The sequence below is a fragment of the Suncus etruscus genome, chromosome 13, assembly GCF_024139225.1.
Source record: "Suncus etruscus isolate mSunEtr1 chromosome 13, mSunEtr1.pri.cur, whole genome shotgun sequence".
Taxonomy (NCBI): Eukaryota; Metazoa; Chordata; class Mammalia; order Eulipotyphla; family Soricidae; genus Suncus; species Suncus etruscus.
In genome coordinates, this window is record NC_064860.1 from 10,759,115 (window position 1) to 10,777,907 (window position 18,793).

Here is an 18,793-nt window from a genome sequence, read left to right on the forward strand (position 1 = left end):
ATTCATTATGCTGAGTGAAATAAGTCACAGTTATGATCATGTAAAAACTATGTAATTCCACTTATGTTTGATATCCAAGATACTCATATAAAGAAAGGGAACAGAACCAGAGTTTGGGTGCAAAGGAATTGGGGAATTTATGTTCCATGGATACAGAGCTTCAGTCAAGCAAAATGAAAAAATTTTGGAGGCCTTATGTTTAATAATATATATAGAGTTACACTTCCTCACACTCACAATGTTGTTACACAGGGTAGTCCTTGGAATGATAGAGAGAGCATAACAGGTAAGGCATTTTCTTCACACATGGCTGAGCAGGGTTCATTCCCCAAAAATCCATAAGGCTACTGAAGTCATCCCTGAGCACAAGCCAGGAGAAGTGGCCCAAAAACCAAAACAAGAAAAAGAAGAAAAAAATAGCAATGAGGTAACCAAAAAGAGAGTAGTTGCCAAGTTAAATGTTTCATTATAGTTTGGTTTTAATTTTTAAATTATTTTTACCGTCACTAAAATAAAAGGTCTATGCTGCAATGTAGATTGTCAGTAACTATGGCAAATTTCAAATAAGTTCATTGAGAAATAGAGGCAAATGGCTGCAAGACTGTCATCCAGGCTGGGGACAGTGTGAGGCTCTCGTGAAACTGGTAAGCAGGCATAACTTCTAATGACATCGAGAGGGTAAAACGGACCTTCAGATCAAGTGATGGTGTTACAAACATGTGGTGGAATGGAAGTTTTCTTAACAAAAAGCAAGGAAACCAATATAATAAGAAACACATTAATACTGTTTTTGTATTCTGGATCTTTTTTTTTGGAGAAAATCTAAGTGTTATGTTCATTGTCTATAAACTTGTCAATGCTGTTTTGTTTTTCTCTGGGCAAATTCAAGATGGTAATAAAGTCAGATTGAAAGAATGGATCTGAAGCTGGGCGCAGAGAGTGTTGGATGCAGCATAGAAGTTGAAACCAGATGAAGTCTAAAAAAAAGAAGATTGAAAGGACAATATGTTTGGGGACAATTCATAAATGATGCTACAATTTAAAATGTTATTCTTTAGTCACAGGTGTGGTCTAAAGTGTTATTTTTTTTAAAACTTTTGTTTATTTTTGTTTTAAATTATGTTCCCATCTGTATTCCACATTTTTCTTTGTCTTTATGTTTCTTCCATAAAGATTCTGTAATGGATTGATAGTCCTATATTAGCTGAGTTCTTCAAAAATAAATATAAGCTCTGGCTTGGAATTTTTATATTACAGAATATGTGATTTTAGTTCCAGTCCAAAGGAGCTTAGATTCATCAAGAAAACAAGAAGCTATGCCTTGATCAGTAAAATTACGATGTCAATAAAGTTTGTTTCTCAGGCTGCCATTTCTGTGTCTTACTTTGGTCCTCAATTTTATATTCTTCAACTGAGAAGAGGTAATATGTAAAAATTATCTACAGAGGGATTGGAGCAGTGGCTTAGGGTGTAAGGCCTCTGTCTTGCGCATGTTAGCCTAGGACGGACCACAGTTCGATCCCTCAACATCCCATATGGTCCCCCAAGCCAGGGGCGTTTTCTGAGCATATAGCCAGGAGTAAACTCTGAGCATCACCTAGTGTGGCCCAAAACCCACTCCCTCCCCCCCCAAAAAAAGAGATTTTCTACAGAACACTTTAATTCTCCTTTTTTCTCATAGGACCTCCTACCCTACCTGTTAGGCCAAGGCCTGGGGAATTTCTCTCCTTCCTCAAACCCAATTTAAATGTTAACAGTTCTACATTATATTTTCCTCAAAGGCCTGCTAGTTTCTAATGCTAATGTGTTAAGTCTGTATTATTCACAGTAATTCACAATATGCTATTATTGGCCTAATGTATTCACTCCCAGATGGCATCATTACAAGGGGGGGTGAGAGGGGGTTACATTGCTTGCACCTAAAGTGGTAGGTAATGGTAGACTATTCAGGTACTGTGGCAGATGTTAGCTAAATAGGTCCATATTGGTATTATTTATTTTCACAAGTTCTATTAGGGTCAATATTTATCGAAACTCACATAAGTCTACATTAAAAAAGATCTAAGATGTTTTCATCTTTATTACTTAAAAATTTTTAAATAATTTCTCAGTGCAGTGCAGTTTTTTCTTCTATTCAACTTGTAATTGTAATATTATAATCGAATTAATTGACAGTTCCTTTTATTTTCCTTTGGTTTTATGGCACCCGGTGAAGGCTAAGGGTTACTCCTGGCTATGGGCTCAGAAATTACTCCTGGCTTGGAGGACCATATGGGACCCCTGGATTTCGAATTGTGGTCCGTCTTAGGCTAGTGTGTGCAAGGCAGATGGCTTACCACTTGCACCACTGCTCTGGCTCTTAATTGACAATTTTTAACTCAGTTTTTCTTCTCATGTTGCCCCAAAGTCTTAATGACATGCAACAGCATTGAGATGTTTCAGCTATTCCCTTGTAAAAAGTTACAGAAACAAATAGTAATCCTATTCTTCTTTAGAAAAGTTTACCATTAAAAACATTTTTATTATATCACTGGGTTTATTACATCACAGGGTTGTTTAGTTTAATTTTCTTCATACGTTATTCCAACACACATTATTGTGTTCATTTCCCACCACCAGTTTCCCCAGTTACTTTCCCATCATCCCATCCACCCTCCCAAGCTGCCCGATAGCGGACATTTTTTCTCTCTCTATTATCTCTTTTATTCTTTTAAGCACCAGGGTTTGCAATACTGTTACTGAAGGGGCATTATATATCACAGAATATCACTGAAAAGTTTATCTTTATAAGAACTACAGATTTATTAAAAATATACCAGAAGTTTATGATTTTGCAATTATATCGAGATTCAAAACCTAAGAAGTACGGAAAAAATGTATTGTTTAGCTCCCAGTGATAGATTTGAAACGTTTAGGGAGGCTGACTTTTCTTGAATTTCCAAAGGAATAACGATATTTACATAATTAAAAATCAGTTTATTATTAAAAAAATAAAATAAAAATGACACTAGACTACGAACAGCCTCAGGTGCATGACATTGCATTTGAAATTGCTATACTTCATGTTTATGCACAAGTAAGACTAAAAAGAATTTTTTAAAAATGTGATTAGCACCTTGCCTGTACAACTCCAAAGATTTTTTTTTTGTCACGCTGCATAAAATTTGAAACACTGTCTTCTCTCAAAATTTGACCTACTTAGAAAAGTTCTGATAATTCCAGTGTAATATATTCTTTCAGTTTTGTAAGCGCCTTTGGGTAATGTATTGGAGAAGCAAGTAATCTCATCAAGAAACGTAATGGGCCCTATCACATTTCAAGATATTTTTTTTTCCTACTACTTCTGCTTCAAATTTAGTTCTGTGTTTAATGATACCACACTCTACTGGCAAGGATACTTTTCCAGTAGTTTAACTCTCTTTGCATACAAATGGTGCTTTTGATTTGGCTACCATTGCAGATCTTTGCCTTGATGAGGTGACATAATTTGATTTTTTTTCTTTTTTTTTTACAGTCAGGATAAAAAAGCGTTTGTTTATCTTTCAAGGTTAGAGAAAGAAAGGTTGTCACTGAATATAACGCATGGCTGGAAACAATTTGGAAAATGGGTGCGTGCCAGCTCATAGAAAGCAGGAAGTAACTTTTAACTTCTTTGCAAAGTGTATAAATGCTTGGACAATGTCCAGGACAAATCAGACACTGGACCTCAGCAGTGGTGAAGAAGTTTCTGAATCACAATTGTAGTGAGCCCTTTCCCCTCTTTACTTCTACTGATCTTCAATTTAGTGATAGACATTATTGTTTGATTGCTTTTCAAGAACCTCTCTTGATTAAGAAGAGATTCTTTGTTGTACAAACCTTTACAAATTAAATATTTTAGGTTTCAAGAGATATAATTTCTAAGTATTTTTTCTTGTAAACGCAAATAGCTAAAATTCAGGTCTTTCTTCAGCACTCTCTCTTTCCAGACATTTCCAAGGAATATTAGGTCTAAATTTGATTTTAAATGATGGAAGACATTTTTATATAAATATCATGGTTGCTTTAAGTAACCAATCTCTTTTTTTTTTTTTTTGGTTTTTGGGCCACACCCGGCGGTGCTCAGGGGATACTCCTGGCTGTCTGCTCAGAAATAGCTCCTGGCAGGCACGGGGGACTATATGGGACACCGGGATTCGAACCAACCACCTTTGGTCCTGGATCGGCTGCTTGCAAGGCAAACGCCGCTGTGCTATCTCTCCGGGCCCAAGTAACCAATATCTTAATGAAGAAGTATAAATTGAATTAAATTTGAATTAAAGCAGATTTTTAAATTTTTCTATATGAAGATTATGACCAGTATATATTTTAGATATCAAGGACTTGTTCCATGTGCCTAGCCTGCTATCCCATCCCTGGCATCACACAGATACACAGAGAAAAGCAAAGCAAAGCAAGTTATTTAAATTGTTACAAAGGTATATTAATAAAATATAGAATTATTTTGCTGCAACAGATAAAGGAGATTGTATTTCATGAAACAGAATGCAAGAAAAAACAATATAGTGAATATTTATTCATCACTCATGTTTAATAATAAGGGCAAATGGATAATACCTTCATCATAAAGGGGAGAAGTATATTTTGTTATTATTTTTATGTTCTCAAACACATAAATTATAAATTCTTAAATAGGGTTTAATACACCTAATTTTTCTATTCCCACTTAACACAGATTTTAGTTTTGAAGAATTAATTTTGTGTGCATTTTCTTAGTTTTTCTGTACAAATGTATTTGACAAAGTTATTTGGTTAAACATGTGATTCTTCTGCTTTTCAGTCATACATTCAGTTCTGTTAACTACTCAGGGGCCAGATTGACAGTACAGTGAGTAGGGCATTTATATTACACATGGGTTTGATCCCCAGCATATCATTTGGTTCCCTGAGCCCACCAGGAGTAATTTCTGGGTACAAACTCAGGAGTTAATCTTGAGCAGCACCAGCTGTGGCCCAAAACAAAAACAAAAATAAAAATGTATAAACTATTCAAATATTAAGAACACAGATCTTGTGGTTAATGGGCAGTTTTCAATAAAGTGAAATTTTTTCTTCGAACTTTAATTGTCTAATGACAATTAAGTAGATAACGTGCATTTGATTAGTAACACTTTAAGACTGCTTGTTTATTTACACTCTTGGGTCAGTGCCACCAATACTGGCACTTAATTGCCTTGTACTGTGATGTCTGTCTGGATGCAGAATCCATGGTTACAATGGTGATTACATTGTAGTTCATGATTTCATTCATGATCCCGATGAGAACTCATTGGCATATTTGATTTTTATAAATCACTTGTTTTTAAATGAGAATATTCTAGATTTTCCAGACTGACCCATCACAGCTATCTGACCCATTATAGTTTCTGATCCATAGTAGAAACAATTGGTGAATAAGAAAATGAGTGACTAGTAGATTTTCAGAAAGGGGGATATATTTGCTATCTTTTCTCTTATTTTACTAAGCCTATAAAATTAAGAAACTGGAAATATTTTAGAGAAATTTATGCTTCATTTTGCAGCCAGAATATAAGATTAAAATTTACTGTAGTTGGCCAGATACTACAACTGATAAAATACTTGCTTGCACAAGGTCATCCCGATACTATCTTCGGTATCTCTCCAGGAATGAACCCTGGGTGCAAATCTAGGAATAATACTTGAGCAACCTAGGTGTTGCCCCCAAACAAACAAAAAATCAACAAAATAAAATTTGCTCACCTTTTCATACCTCACTTTAAACTTTAAATCTAAAATATCATATCTACAACTCAAGGCTAAATGAACTGTGACTACTCTTTGCTCAGCATGTCTTCTAATCTGGAAGCCAACAATAACAATTCTTCAATAACAATTCACATATCTCTCTCTGCTCTCCCTTGTGAGGAATTAAAAAAATAATAAAAGTAAATTTTGTGTTTTGTTTGAAATATGCAGAAAGATGCCTAGTAATTGAGTGATAAGTTATACACAAAACAAGTTATGTGATATAAAAAATTAAAAGTAAAAGGAGAAAGTGTTTAAAGGTTCTGGAATAGGAGTTGGCACAATGGCTTGGACTGATTAAGAAGTGGAATCAGGTGAAAGAAGGTAGTTTCTGGGAACAAAGCCAAAGTAAGTGGGTTAATACACCATTATGCCTTTTATTTTGGGTTCACCCCAATGCCAAACAGGAACTTAGGCCAAGAACCAAGTTTAAATTATTTTTCTGGGAGGAGATTCCAGGAAACTCCAATAAGGGAAATGAGAAAGGGAATGATGGCAACTGGGAAAGTAATACATCAAGTAAGTTGCTATGCTGGATAAGTAAATCTTCATTCTATCAGGGAATTGAAGGAAACAGTGGACAAGATGTACATCACAGCTACTCCTTCCAGAGGGATGGAACCAGGGAATTTATAAAGTAACTTTTGACCTTTCAATGACTAAGAGCTAGAGGGAAATCTAGGGCTGGGGTGTAGGTATTGTGGGTATTTATCCTGAACTTTGAGTTGTTGGGAAAGAAATACTGGCATTGGTAGTTGGAAATCAAAGCCTGGTTATGAGACTGACTCTGTAGCACAAGTAGATCTGGTCATATCATGATATCATCATCTATGATATCAACATATAATCAGAGCATTTTCTATTTTTGAAGAACTTGTGTGTGAAAGAGATTTAGATGGGTTCCCAAACTCTTATTTATGTTAGTTATGGTTATTTACATCTAATGTAAACTCTTATTTATGTTATTATGTTATCTTTTTCATGGTTAGAGGTTTTATTATTTATAAGAAAATAAACAGAAATAAGAAGACACATTTTAGTAAGATGGAGTAATGTGAGGGTATTTTGAAATTGACTAGTAGATTATGGAACCTTCTACATACATATCAATCTCTCATATTTCTTTATTCATGTGTTACATACTTTCTTAAACAATTTTGAAAAACCCTCTAATTACTTCACTATTTATATTCTTGAAGGACACATATTGACCATAAAGACTTTAACACTAGTTAAACTAATTTGAATACTTTATGAATATTTCTGAATATAAAATCTTCAAACCAACAAGAGTATATCCTCACAGGCATTCTTTCTTTCCCTACTCACACCAAATACCTTCTTTTTAAGTTTTTCTCATTTTCCTTGTGGACTTCAGATCTCTTATCTAATCATCTCTGGCAGACTTATTAACTAGTAGTGACATCATTACTGTCTTCATGGTACAGTTTATGATGTGATATACTTCTATTGGTAAACTTGCATTGTTCATTCTTTATTTTGTTATTATGAAACTGTGTGTTTATGTTTTGCTTCCCAGCTAGATCGTGTACTCTTTGAGAGAAACAATTCTACCACTTTTTGACAATAGGTTAAACAAGACTGTTGGGAAGCCACATTTCTTGAGTTCAAATAAGAGCTCATATAATCCAATTTAGGTGGATTGGATCTATGCAATGGAATTGGTCCTGCCTCTATAGAAAGGTACATTGATTAATCAAAATAAAAGAGAAATAAACATAAATTAAATTTCTGATATTTTATATCAGAAAAGCACTGACTAAGAGAATCATCTTTTTAAAATTTGTTTTTTGGGACCACATATAGAAGATTATCTATTGCAAATTATTTTTAGATAAGAAATATACTTTAAATAAAAAGTAGAGGATAATATTTCTGCAAATATTAAATATTTTTATAAATAACATTATTTGTTAAAATGTATGTGTTTTTGAGAATGTTGGAAATATGTATGCATAAACCATTGCTTCATCTTAAATTTTTTGACTTATAGTTCACTTTCACACATTCAACACCATTGAACATTTGAATAGTTTTAGAAACTAATACTGATTTATACTCTTCTTAAATTACTTAGTAAACTAGATTTGAAAAATCTAGATATTTAGAATGTAAAATTTGAAAGACTAATACTTTATAGAATATCTTAAACATTAGAAGTGCCACAAAATATCAGTCTTCTTGCCATGTTTTATACCAAATCATGTTTGCTTAACTACATAATGAAAAACTCCTTGAGAAAAGTTAAATTTAAAGTCTAATCTATAAGTATCTCAGCTTTTTTAGAGTTCATAGTTTGATTATAATTTGTTATAAACACACCCCCAATTTCTTCCTAAAGTGGTATTTGACTTCTTTGGGGGATTTTTAATTTCCTAAAGATGCAAAAGATTTTGTAGCAGTTATGGTAATTTTATATATCCTAATTTGTGGGAAAAAAATTGTTATGTAGGTGTCAGTTGACGAAAATGTTTCGTTAATTTAAATGTGTCAAATTCACAACGAAAAGAGGTGGATATTATAAGCCTATGTATATGTATGTATTTGTCAACACAAAAGGTATTATTTTCCTTTCTGTTCATATCAATTAAAACGCAAACTGTGGAGATTAACACACCTTTTTCATGTCTGAAAATGAAGACAGAAAAAGAGAATCCAACAAAAAAACCTTTGATGCCATATCTTTATTGTAGGGTACTTTTCCAGAAGTGCTTAGGAGGCCCTTTCAGACTCTCCCTATTATTTTCAACCATTGAGGCCAGTATCCAATGCAGGGGCCTAAAGTTGCAGTGGTGCTCGGGCCCAGTGGTACCAGAAATTACCTAGACCACTTTAGCAGTGTCCAAGGTATCAGAACCATCCTCAATTGTGCTCAGAAGACTCATGCCACCCAGCTGTGGCGCTGAGGGTATTACGGAGTCCCTGGAATCAAACTGAGGCTGGCTGCTTTTAACGTCTATGCTTAATCCCTATTACTAGCTGTCTGTCCCCTTTACAATTTATATCCATTTGACTTCATGAAGGCAGCTCTTTCTATGTGTATAGGTGTGGAAACTAAGCATCCTATAAGGAAACCTTATAGACACATAATTGCTAAGGAGAGATAGTGTATTAACTTCAATTCTAAGCTCCTTTTTATGCTTGTCGAGGTCACTACACCAAACTACAGCACCCATATTTTATTACATGGTCATATATTTATGGAGTCAGCAATTTTTTTGTCTTGTAGGGCTTATTTTTATTATTATTTATTTATTTTTATTTTTTATTTTTTTGGTTTTTGGATCACACCTGGCAGCTCTCAAGGGTTACTCCGGGCTCTATGCTCAGAAATCGCCCCTGGCAGGCACAGGGGACCATATGGGATGCCGGAATTCGAACCACCATCCTTCTGCATGAAAGGCAAACACCTTACCTCCATGCTATCTCTCGAGCCTCTGTAGGGCTTATTTTATATATTTTATGAAAAGAATGGAAATATATCATTTCTACGGCAATGACTTACTCAGACTCTTCTTCATTTTCTCTATCTAGTATACATTTGTCCTTGATTCAAACACTTATTTCTTTTCAAGTCTTTCTCTTGAGACATTTCACATCAAATATCCGTATAATGTCAATGACAGTTTATTCACCTTCCTTACATAGTTCGAGGAACTGCTTGTTTAAATTTAGATATTATTTCTGATGAAATGTTTTGACAAAGTAATACCAGCTTGATACTATTTAAAATATTTTGACAGATGGAGAAATGGTTTCAATCGGAGTTGAGCAATACTTTATTGCAGCATTTTGTCAGTTAGGGGGAAATTGATAAAGGTCGCCTTGCTGTTCCCCAAAATCACATCCTTTCATTTTTACAGAGAGAAGGCACATACTTAGTCACAAATCAAAATGTGTGTGCTGTGCATGCTCAACATCCATGCACTTTAAGTAAAGGAACATGGGGGGATAATTTTCAAACAAGGAACTCTTATTACTCTGTAAGTAAACAGAACCTAAAAAACTTTTAGGACTATTAGGTATATTGCTCAAGCCTTCTCATGCTGGGTTATGTGTCTTCTCAATCAACAATGCAAAAGCATTAGGATATAAAAACTAATTAGTTGAAAACAAAATCTTCTTCTTGGGCCCAGAGAGATGGCACAGCAGCGTTTGCCTTGCAAGCAGCCGATCCAGGACCAAAGGTGGTTGGTTCGAATCCCGGTGTCCCATAAGGTCCCCTCCCCCCCCCCCCCCCCCCGTGCCTGCCAGGAGCTATTTCTGAGCAGACAGCCAGGAGTAATCCCTGAGCACCACTGAGTGTGGCACAAAAAGCAAAAAACAAAACAAACAAAAAAGAAAACAAAATCTTCAAATTCAATTACTTTTCTATTTTGACATTTTGTATGGTATTTTAAATCTTAAGTACAAATCGTTTAGGTCCATAAAATTCATTGAAAAGAAATAAAATAGGTCACACTGGTATTTATTTGCTCTATTGAGTCAACGTGTTGAAGTTCTCAAAGTGTTGTCCCTGAACCTGGACTAGTCACAGCATCTGAACAATGAATGGGGGTTGTTCTTGTTCAGAAAGCATGTCTATCCAGGCTTTCTGAATTAGACACAAGTTATAGCAGCCATCTGAAATTTATTCAATTATCCAAATTATTTTGATGCATGCTATAGATTGATAGGTACCTAAGACAGACTAGAGACCTTTTTAAACTAGGTCACAAAGATCTTTCAAAAAACTTGTCAGAACTTTTTTTTAAGGAGCTGGAGCAGTGGTGCAAGTGGTAAGGCATTGAGCATGGTTTGATCCCCTGGCATCCCATATGGTCCCCCAACCTGGAAGCGATTTCTGAGCACATAGCCAGGAGTAACCCCAGAGCATCATTGGGTGTGGCCGAATCCCACCCCCCCAAAAAAAAAACATTCTTTTCAAAACTTGTCAAAAGTTTTTTAGAGGAAAGGTGAGGGAATTAATAGGGAATCAACAGAAAACTCCTAGACTCTACACCCTTTTATCAACTAAGATAATTCTGGTTATTGTTTACACATGAAAATTTTGAAAGAGGTTCCTCAACAAAGCAGTAATTGGAAAACCACCCAATTTCATCTTCTGAAGATGATATCTGGTGCCCATAAAGACTTCACAATGACAGCATCTCTTGATGTGTCTATATATTTCTAGTGATGTGGTCTTGGAGCTGCCTGCTCAGTAAAGAATCAGTCTGTGTCTCAGCTACTACTTACTGCTTGGTCTTCAGACTTCTGAGAAATATATATATATATATATATATATATATATATATATATATATATATATAAATTGCAACACAAGTTTCATTTGTCAAACCACAGCTAGAAGCCCAAGAATAAAAATTACACAATACTCTTGTTTGACACTTCCACCTTTTTTTATTTTACTATGCTCAGTTAACATTTAGAGTTGGTGTTATACTTGTCCAATGATTGAATCTGAGGGGACACTGTTTCAGTCCCTTACCTGAGTGTTTCTGAACCTGATTTTTGAACTTGGCTACCCTTGTTTTATCTGTTCCTCCCCCTTTGATACCCTAGGCCCCCTGGTTGAGAAATTCTTCCCTACCTTATGCTTGTTTACAAAGAAATCATGCAATATAAAAATTACTTCTTTGAAGATATAAAAGCAAAGAATTGATATCATCTTCAAGGTATCTGGACCTATATGAGTCCTCTTTTGACACATACATGCACACACTAAAATTAGTTATTAAATTGCTGAAGGCCCCTAAATTTAGGGTCTTTTTCATGTGATTTCCAACTTACTTAAACCTATGTTAATATTTTTACCAGTTTCTGCTACTTAAAACTCAAGTGACTGTTAACAGTGATTTCTATAGATAGATTTTGATATCATTAAACAATCATTTTGCTTGTATTTTCTAATTTTTTTTGCTCCTGTTAATTATACTTGGAATTTTTATATTTAATTTTCTAAATTCAGCAGGTAATGCTGATGATGAATAGGTTTTTATTCAAATAGGCAACATGAAGGGGCTTATCATGTACTTGACTCTCACTGCTATAGTTTTACTTCATAGTTAAACTATGCTATATGCTAATAAAATTTGAATCTGACCACCCTACTGAGAAATTGAGTTTCAACATATTTGTATCTTCAATGTATGTAAATGCATATATTTGAATATAATTAATGCAATAGCTCTTATCAACTTTTTTATTTGTTTAAAACTGACTTTTGTAATATTTTCTCTTCTAATTCATTCCATTTTATTCTGCTTCATGCTGTTAAAGTAACGCCAGGCGTGACTCCACAAACTGATTTTTATTGGTCAAACTAGTGGGTTACAACTTTAAAAGTAGCATTCTTATTCATGTGTTAGAGGTAAGAAAATGAGCAGTAACTTCGTAAATTGTACAAGTTATATAAAGAATATCAGGCTAATTGATCAGTCTTTTTAAAATCCCCTCTCATAACACTATATTCTCTCTTTTTTTCTTTTTTTGGTTTTTGGGCCACACCCAGTGACACTCGGGGGTTACTCCTGGGTATGCGCTCAGAAGTCGCTCCTGGCTTGGGGGACCATATAGGAGGCCAGCGGATCGAATCACCGTCGATCCTAGGCTAGCACTGACTAGGCAGACATCTTACTTCACCGCGCCAGCCCCGCATAACATTATATTCTGCATTGTCGTGAAGTACATTCAGATCTTAGTACTATCAAGAAGGCTAGAGCAAATGAAATATTTTTCTCTTGACAATAGGGCATTCTCAAAGATTCTGCCTGCAATGGTTTAATTCAGAATTTCTCAAATCTGGTGGTACCAATCCAAGGCAACCTACAAAATCCAGGTGAATCCAACCCACAAAATCCAGTAATCTAAGTTGCAACTGGGATGATTTTCCTGTTCCCTTAAAATGTTCTATTTCTGGGACCAGACCATAGTACAGGGTGCTTAACTTGCTGGTGTCTTGACTGCAACACTCCATTTGGTTTCCCAACCCCCACCAAAAGTGATATTACCAGGAGTAATATCTGAGCAGGATTATGTCCCCTCCCTCCAAAAAAGAACTCGTAGGGTAAGGGGCAAAGAACTGGGTAAAAATAAGTTTATTTTTTTTAAAGAGTGGGTCATAGTGCAACAAATAAAACAAGATTGTCTGCTTTAGGTGAAGGATAGACACTGCCCATTTACTGACTTTGGAGCTGCCTTTCCAATACTGGTGCACTTTTGACTTAGATCTTGTTGGAAAGTTTGGGGGAAGTTTCTGGTTAAAAAGAATTAAAATGTAAAGCAAATGACTTTTACCATCACCACTCCCACCTTTTTGTTCTGGCAGAGCCAATTTGTTTTTTGAACAGTCAATCCAAGGAACCATGTGGAAAAGTTGTGAATTCAATGTTGAAACTGTTCTCTAAATCTGCTTAGTAAATGAGAAGATAAAATGCAAACCATTCAGTTTTGTAGGACCTTTGTTCTTATTCCTGAAGGGAATACCAGTAGATGTGAAAGACTGCTAATTGATTGGAATTTTTTTGGATATGGTATAGACTTTAATCCCTCTCCACATCTATTAAATATGCTTTTAAGATCTGTGTTATGTGTAGGTATAAAAATGCACAGAGAGAAAAATGATAGAGTGGAAATTTTACAACTTTTTTATTTTTTCAATTTCCTTGGATCTTCTTGACTTTACTGCTCTAGAATTAAACAGTACTAATTGTTTCTTGTATAGACCTCCATATAAAATCTGGTTAATATTAGAATACTACAAAACATACTTTTTGTGCTCACTTCAGCAGCACATATACTAAAATTGGAACGATACAGAGAAGATTAGCATGGCCCCTGCGCAAGGATGACACGCAAATTCGTGAAGCGTTCCATATTTAAAAAAAAAACATACTTTTTTGGGGGACTCAAAGGATATATTACAGTAGGTAGATCATTTGCCTTACACAGTTCATCTGAGTTTTATCATCTAGCAGTGCATCTGGTCCTCCAAATAATGCCAGGAGTCTCCCTGAGCACAGAATTAGGAATAAGTCTTGAACACTGCCCACTGTAGCCCAGAAAACACATTTCTCTTCCTTGTACTTATTCCCTTTCTGATATTTCTCAGTACATCACTCTAAGTCTCTATATGGGAATATCTCCTCCAACCTCATTTTTCCCGGCTATCTAGTATTTTATTGCAGGCACTTGTTAAGTTTTAATAACTGTTTCTAGACATTAGATAATTTCTAATTCTCTAGATAATTAGATAAATTCTAGATATATATCTAGGTAATTATATAATTTCGAATCTTCCCGAGCCTTGGTATATTGCACATCAAATACTGTGAGTATTCAGAATTCTCTGTGGGGTCTCAGTTTTTCAAGTAGAACCTCCGCAGTTTCCTGAGACTCCAGCAGGGAATGATAAGGATCAGAGTGTTGAATTAGGTCAGGTTTGTGAAAGGAAGTTGCTTGATCTCAATTTTCTTGGATGTCTATTTTTAGCTCCTGAGCAGTAATCATGGTCAGAAATCTGTGTATCTTGCTCTAGACAATCTTCTCTGGGAAGGTTAAAGAGGAATCTCTGAAAGAGTTTAAGAAACACAATTTGCCAACCTTTTAGTGGGTTGACTAGGATTACTAAATATTTCAGAGGACAAAATGTCTGTCTTCTGGAAGTTCTTTAATTTATTCTCTCCAGTCACCAAATCTCATGTACATTTCCTATAATCCACTTCAAAAATGAATGGAAAGATCATATTTTTCTTAAATGCATTATTATCTTAGTCCTCTTGTTTTAAGACAATTCTGGAAACTGTTCAGTTTCACAAAGAAAACATTTCTTACCATCTTCCTTTTTTGTTAGCCATGCATTTTAAGCATGTTTGAAGAAATGTCAGTTAATTATACTTAATATTAGTTTCATTACGTAGTAAGTAGATCACAAGGCAATCAAGTGGAATGACATTAAGTCATATGGGAAAGAGCAAATAAGTGACTTAGTCTTTCCACCACCTTTATAACTCATTTAAATTAACTCAGAAATAAACAAATTGATGGTATCTAGAAAATACCCTAGAAGAAAACAAAACTGCAGATTCTTTAGAAAGTTCTTTTAAAATTTAATACAATACTGTCAGATTTATGACCTGACAATGAAAATTATTTGGGTTCAGATCCAAACACATCATTCCTTTCCTCTTGCTCAGCACTTAGCAAAACATTAACCAGATATTGGTTAGCCAAATTTAATATTCAAGATTTGATATCCTTGTCACTCTGTGTGAACTTTTGGAATATTTGGATCCTAATATATGCAAATAATTTTATAATGTGTGATGTGCTAGGTGAAAGTTATTACAGATGCTATCAATTTAATATACAGTGCTCCTCTTGAATATTTTATAAATGTTTGGAATAATATTTTTTAATGAGCATCGGAAGTATCTGCTTTCTTTTTGTTCTTATATCTTCTACTTAATTTACTTTATGAATCCACTCTAATATAACACACTGGCTCAATTTTTACTTTAGTGATAAGAATTTTATGTTAACCAAAGGAAGCAATCAACGATTTTAGCTACATTCAATGACAAGCCCTTGGAAAATTTCGTTTAGAGAGATTGGATACGTTTTTGGAAGAGTTTCTGGGATCCATATTGGCTAATTTGAATCTATAATTTGGTTTCATCTACAATTAAAGTTAATCGTAATGGACAGAATCAATATCCTTCTAAGTTTAATTAGATGGCCAGCATCCAAGAGGAGATTATTCTTTTTAGTATGCTTTTATCCGCTTTCTCCATAAAATGAAAAATTCCTTTGGCAGAATCAGTTGGACAGTTCTCTAGAGACAAGAGATAAAGAAATTTTGAGCTGTGAGGTTAGCAATGTGAGACAGAAGGAAGGGAAATGCAGGTTGAAAAAGCATTATTTTTCAGAGGTGGAAGTATGTCGGCTTCCTTTCTACATCACAGTGCAGCCAAATGGACATTGCTCCATTTGTAGTGGACTGACAATAACTATTTTGAAAACTGATTTACAATGTAGGATTGGCTGATGGAGGTCAATCCTTGGCATCCTCTATGGTCCCCTGAGCACTACCAAGAATGACCCCTGAGTGCAGAGCCAGGAGTAACTCCTGAGCACAGCTAGGTGTACCCAAAAAACAAACAAACAGATAAGATAACAAAATAAAACAGATTTCTCTGAAGAAGACAAGGGATATCCAATAGGCACATGAAAAATTGCTCAGCATTACTTATCACTAGGAAAAATAAAATCAAGACAACAATGAGATGTCAGCTCACACTAGTGAGAATGGCATGTATCCAAAATAATAGAAACAATTATTCTCGCAGGAATATGGTGAAAAAGGAACTGTCACCCACTGTAGGCTATAAATGTTTGGATCAACCACTGGGAAAAAAGTATGTAAAGTCCTTAGTAAACTTAGAATTGATTTGCCATATGATCCAGCATTTCCACTTTGGGTATCTACACAAGGGACATAAAAACATTCATTCAAAGGATGCATATAAATTGCTATTCATTGCTGCCCTTAGGACAATAGATAAGTTATGGAATTATCCTATGTGTCCAACAACAGAAGAATGGATTATAAATTTAGACGTACATATACATCTGCATAATTGTATGCACATTGCATACATTTATGCATATATGTATGTATGTATATATATGTATATATATATATATATATATATATATATATATATATATATACGTCCAATGATACTATGCAGCTGCAAAGAATGATTAAATCTTTTATTTAATTTTAATTTTAACTTAGTGCAACATGGTTGGGACTGTTGAGTGAAGATAGGAAGAAAAAGAAAAGCAGGATTATCTCATTTATCACTTAACTGGATGAGGAAACATAGTTAAGGGGAGATGCCTAAATTACCCTTGACACCAGGGCTAAGGAAGGAGAAGGACAAAGAAGGAAAACTTCAAGGAGAGAAGGAAGATGGAGAAAAGGAAATAATGGGAGAACCAGGGTCAGGGCTTTGGTTACATTGGTGATGTGGAGTGTGGCATCGTTATACATTCAAAACACAGGCACAACAACTCTGAAGCATGAGACCTAAACTGCAAACACCAAAATTTGTAATGTGAATGCAGAGACAGAATTGAGGTCCAAGGAAAGATGAAGTATGGAAGCACTGGTGAAGCGAAATTGACACTGGTGTTGGGATTGAAGTTGAAACATTATACATCTAAAATTCAACTATCTATAACTATTTTATAAATTAATTTTTATTGTGACCAAAGTAAATTACAAATATTTCACAGTAATATTCAAGGTTCATAGTGACAATAAATCAAGGGCATTCCCACCACCAGTGATGTCCTCCCTCCACCCCTGTTCCCAGTATGCATCCCATATCTCCCTCCTTTACCCCCAGAATACTAGTGTAAATGGTCCCCACTTATAGAGCTTGCTGTGGATTTATTCAGTATAGATTCTGTTGTCATTGACTTTGGGTTTGATGTTCAGGTCTGATCATTTTTATTTTCACTGATCATTTTTTATTTCCACTAAATGTTCATGCAGGTGTCTGGACACGGTATCATTCATTTTTGCCCTCAGTTTATGAGATTGAACAAGATGATTCAAACAATGTGGTTCTGTTAGAGAAATAGAAAAAGGAAATGGAAAAGAAGGAAAGAAAACAGAAAAAAAATTAGGAGGGGTCCTTCTAGGTGTTGTAGATATCAATTTAGAAGCAGGAAGGAAAAAAAGAGGAAAAAGGTAACAAGACAGAAAAAAATAACCAACAGAAAACAACCAAGCAATAACAAAAAATACAAAAAACACAAACAAAACATAACATAACAAACAATCAAAGCAGGACAAAGACAAACCAAAGACCAAAAAAATCATCATCATCATCATCTTTTTTTCTTCTTTTTCTTCTTCTTCTCCTCTTTCTCCTTCTTTTCCTCCTCCTCCTTCTCCTCCTCCTTCTTCTTCCTTCTTCCTTCTTCCTACTTCCTTCCTCTTTCCTCCTTCCTTCCTTCTTTCTTCTTCCTTCCTTCTTCTTTATTCTTCCTTCTTTCTTCTTCTTCCTTGTTCTTCCTCCTTCCTCCTCCTTCCTCCTCCTTCCTTCTTCTTCGTCCTCCTTCCTCCTCTTCTTCCTCCTCCTCTTGCAAAGGCATAGTAAGTATTGGGGAAGTTGGAAAGAGAATTCCCCTGGTCTAAGAGATTTTGGGTTTCTCTGCCCGACTTATTTTTAAGGCTATTCTGAAAACTTTGTAGATGGTTCTTAATATGAGGCTCCTCAGTGCTTACTGGTGGAAATGCAAAGTCTTGCTAGTTCTGTGTGCATTGTTGCATTTTTTTTCATTTACAGATTTTTAGTGGTTCCTTCTCTGATTGCTGTCAATTATCCAAGTTTTCTCTTTAAAGCCCTCTCACCCTTGAAGTCACCTTATGCATAAAGGCTATCTCAACTATCTATAACTATTTAAATAATGGTACTTCAAATTAAAAATAAATATTTTTAGAAAGAAAAAATAATAGAATACAGGATAGTGTTTCTTTTGGGTTAATTACCTTTGAGCATAGAAATGGAAGTAGGGGCTGGTGAGGTGGCGCTAGAGATAAGGTGTCTGCCTTGCAAGCTCTAGCCAAGGAACGGACCATGGTTCAATCCCCTGGTGTCCCATATGGTCCCCCCAAGCTAGGGGCGATTTCTGAGCGCTTAGCCAGGAGTAACCCCTGAGCATCAAACGGGTGTGCCCCCCCCCCAAAAAAAAGAAAATGAAGTAGTCGATCAATCAATGATAAATAAGACTAGACTTATAATTTGAGTATAGTGGCCATGACCTGTGGGGACGCCATTCAATATGTGGTTACTTTTTCTCGGAGGAAGTGCGCGCATAAAGACAGACAAATATAGAACAAATAACAGACACAGAGACAGACAAGAATGAGAGAAGGATTCCGTGCATT

General features: G+C 35.2%; 1 protein-coding gene and 1 non-coding gene across 2 annotated transcripts in view; both read left to right on the forward strand.

Annotated features, from left to right (window-relative positions):
- The window catches only part of HDAC9 (histone deacetylase 9), a 950,572-nt gene that overhangs the window by 155,044 nt on the left and 776,735 nt on the right, over nt 1-18,793 (forward strand). The window lies entirely within an intron of this gene.
- On the forward strand, nt 13,604-13,710 carry LOC126026609 (U6 spliceosomal RNA). Its single transcript, XR_007501833.1, has one exon. It is a non-coding gene; the product is annotated as a U6 spliceosomal RNA (small nuclear RNA).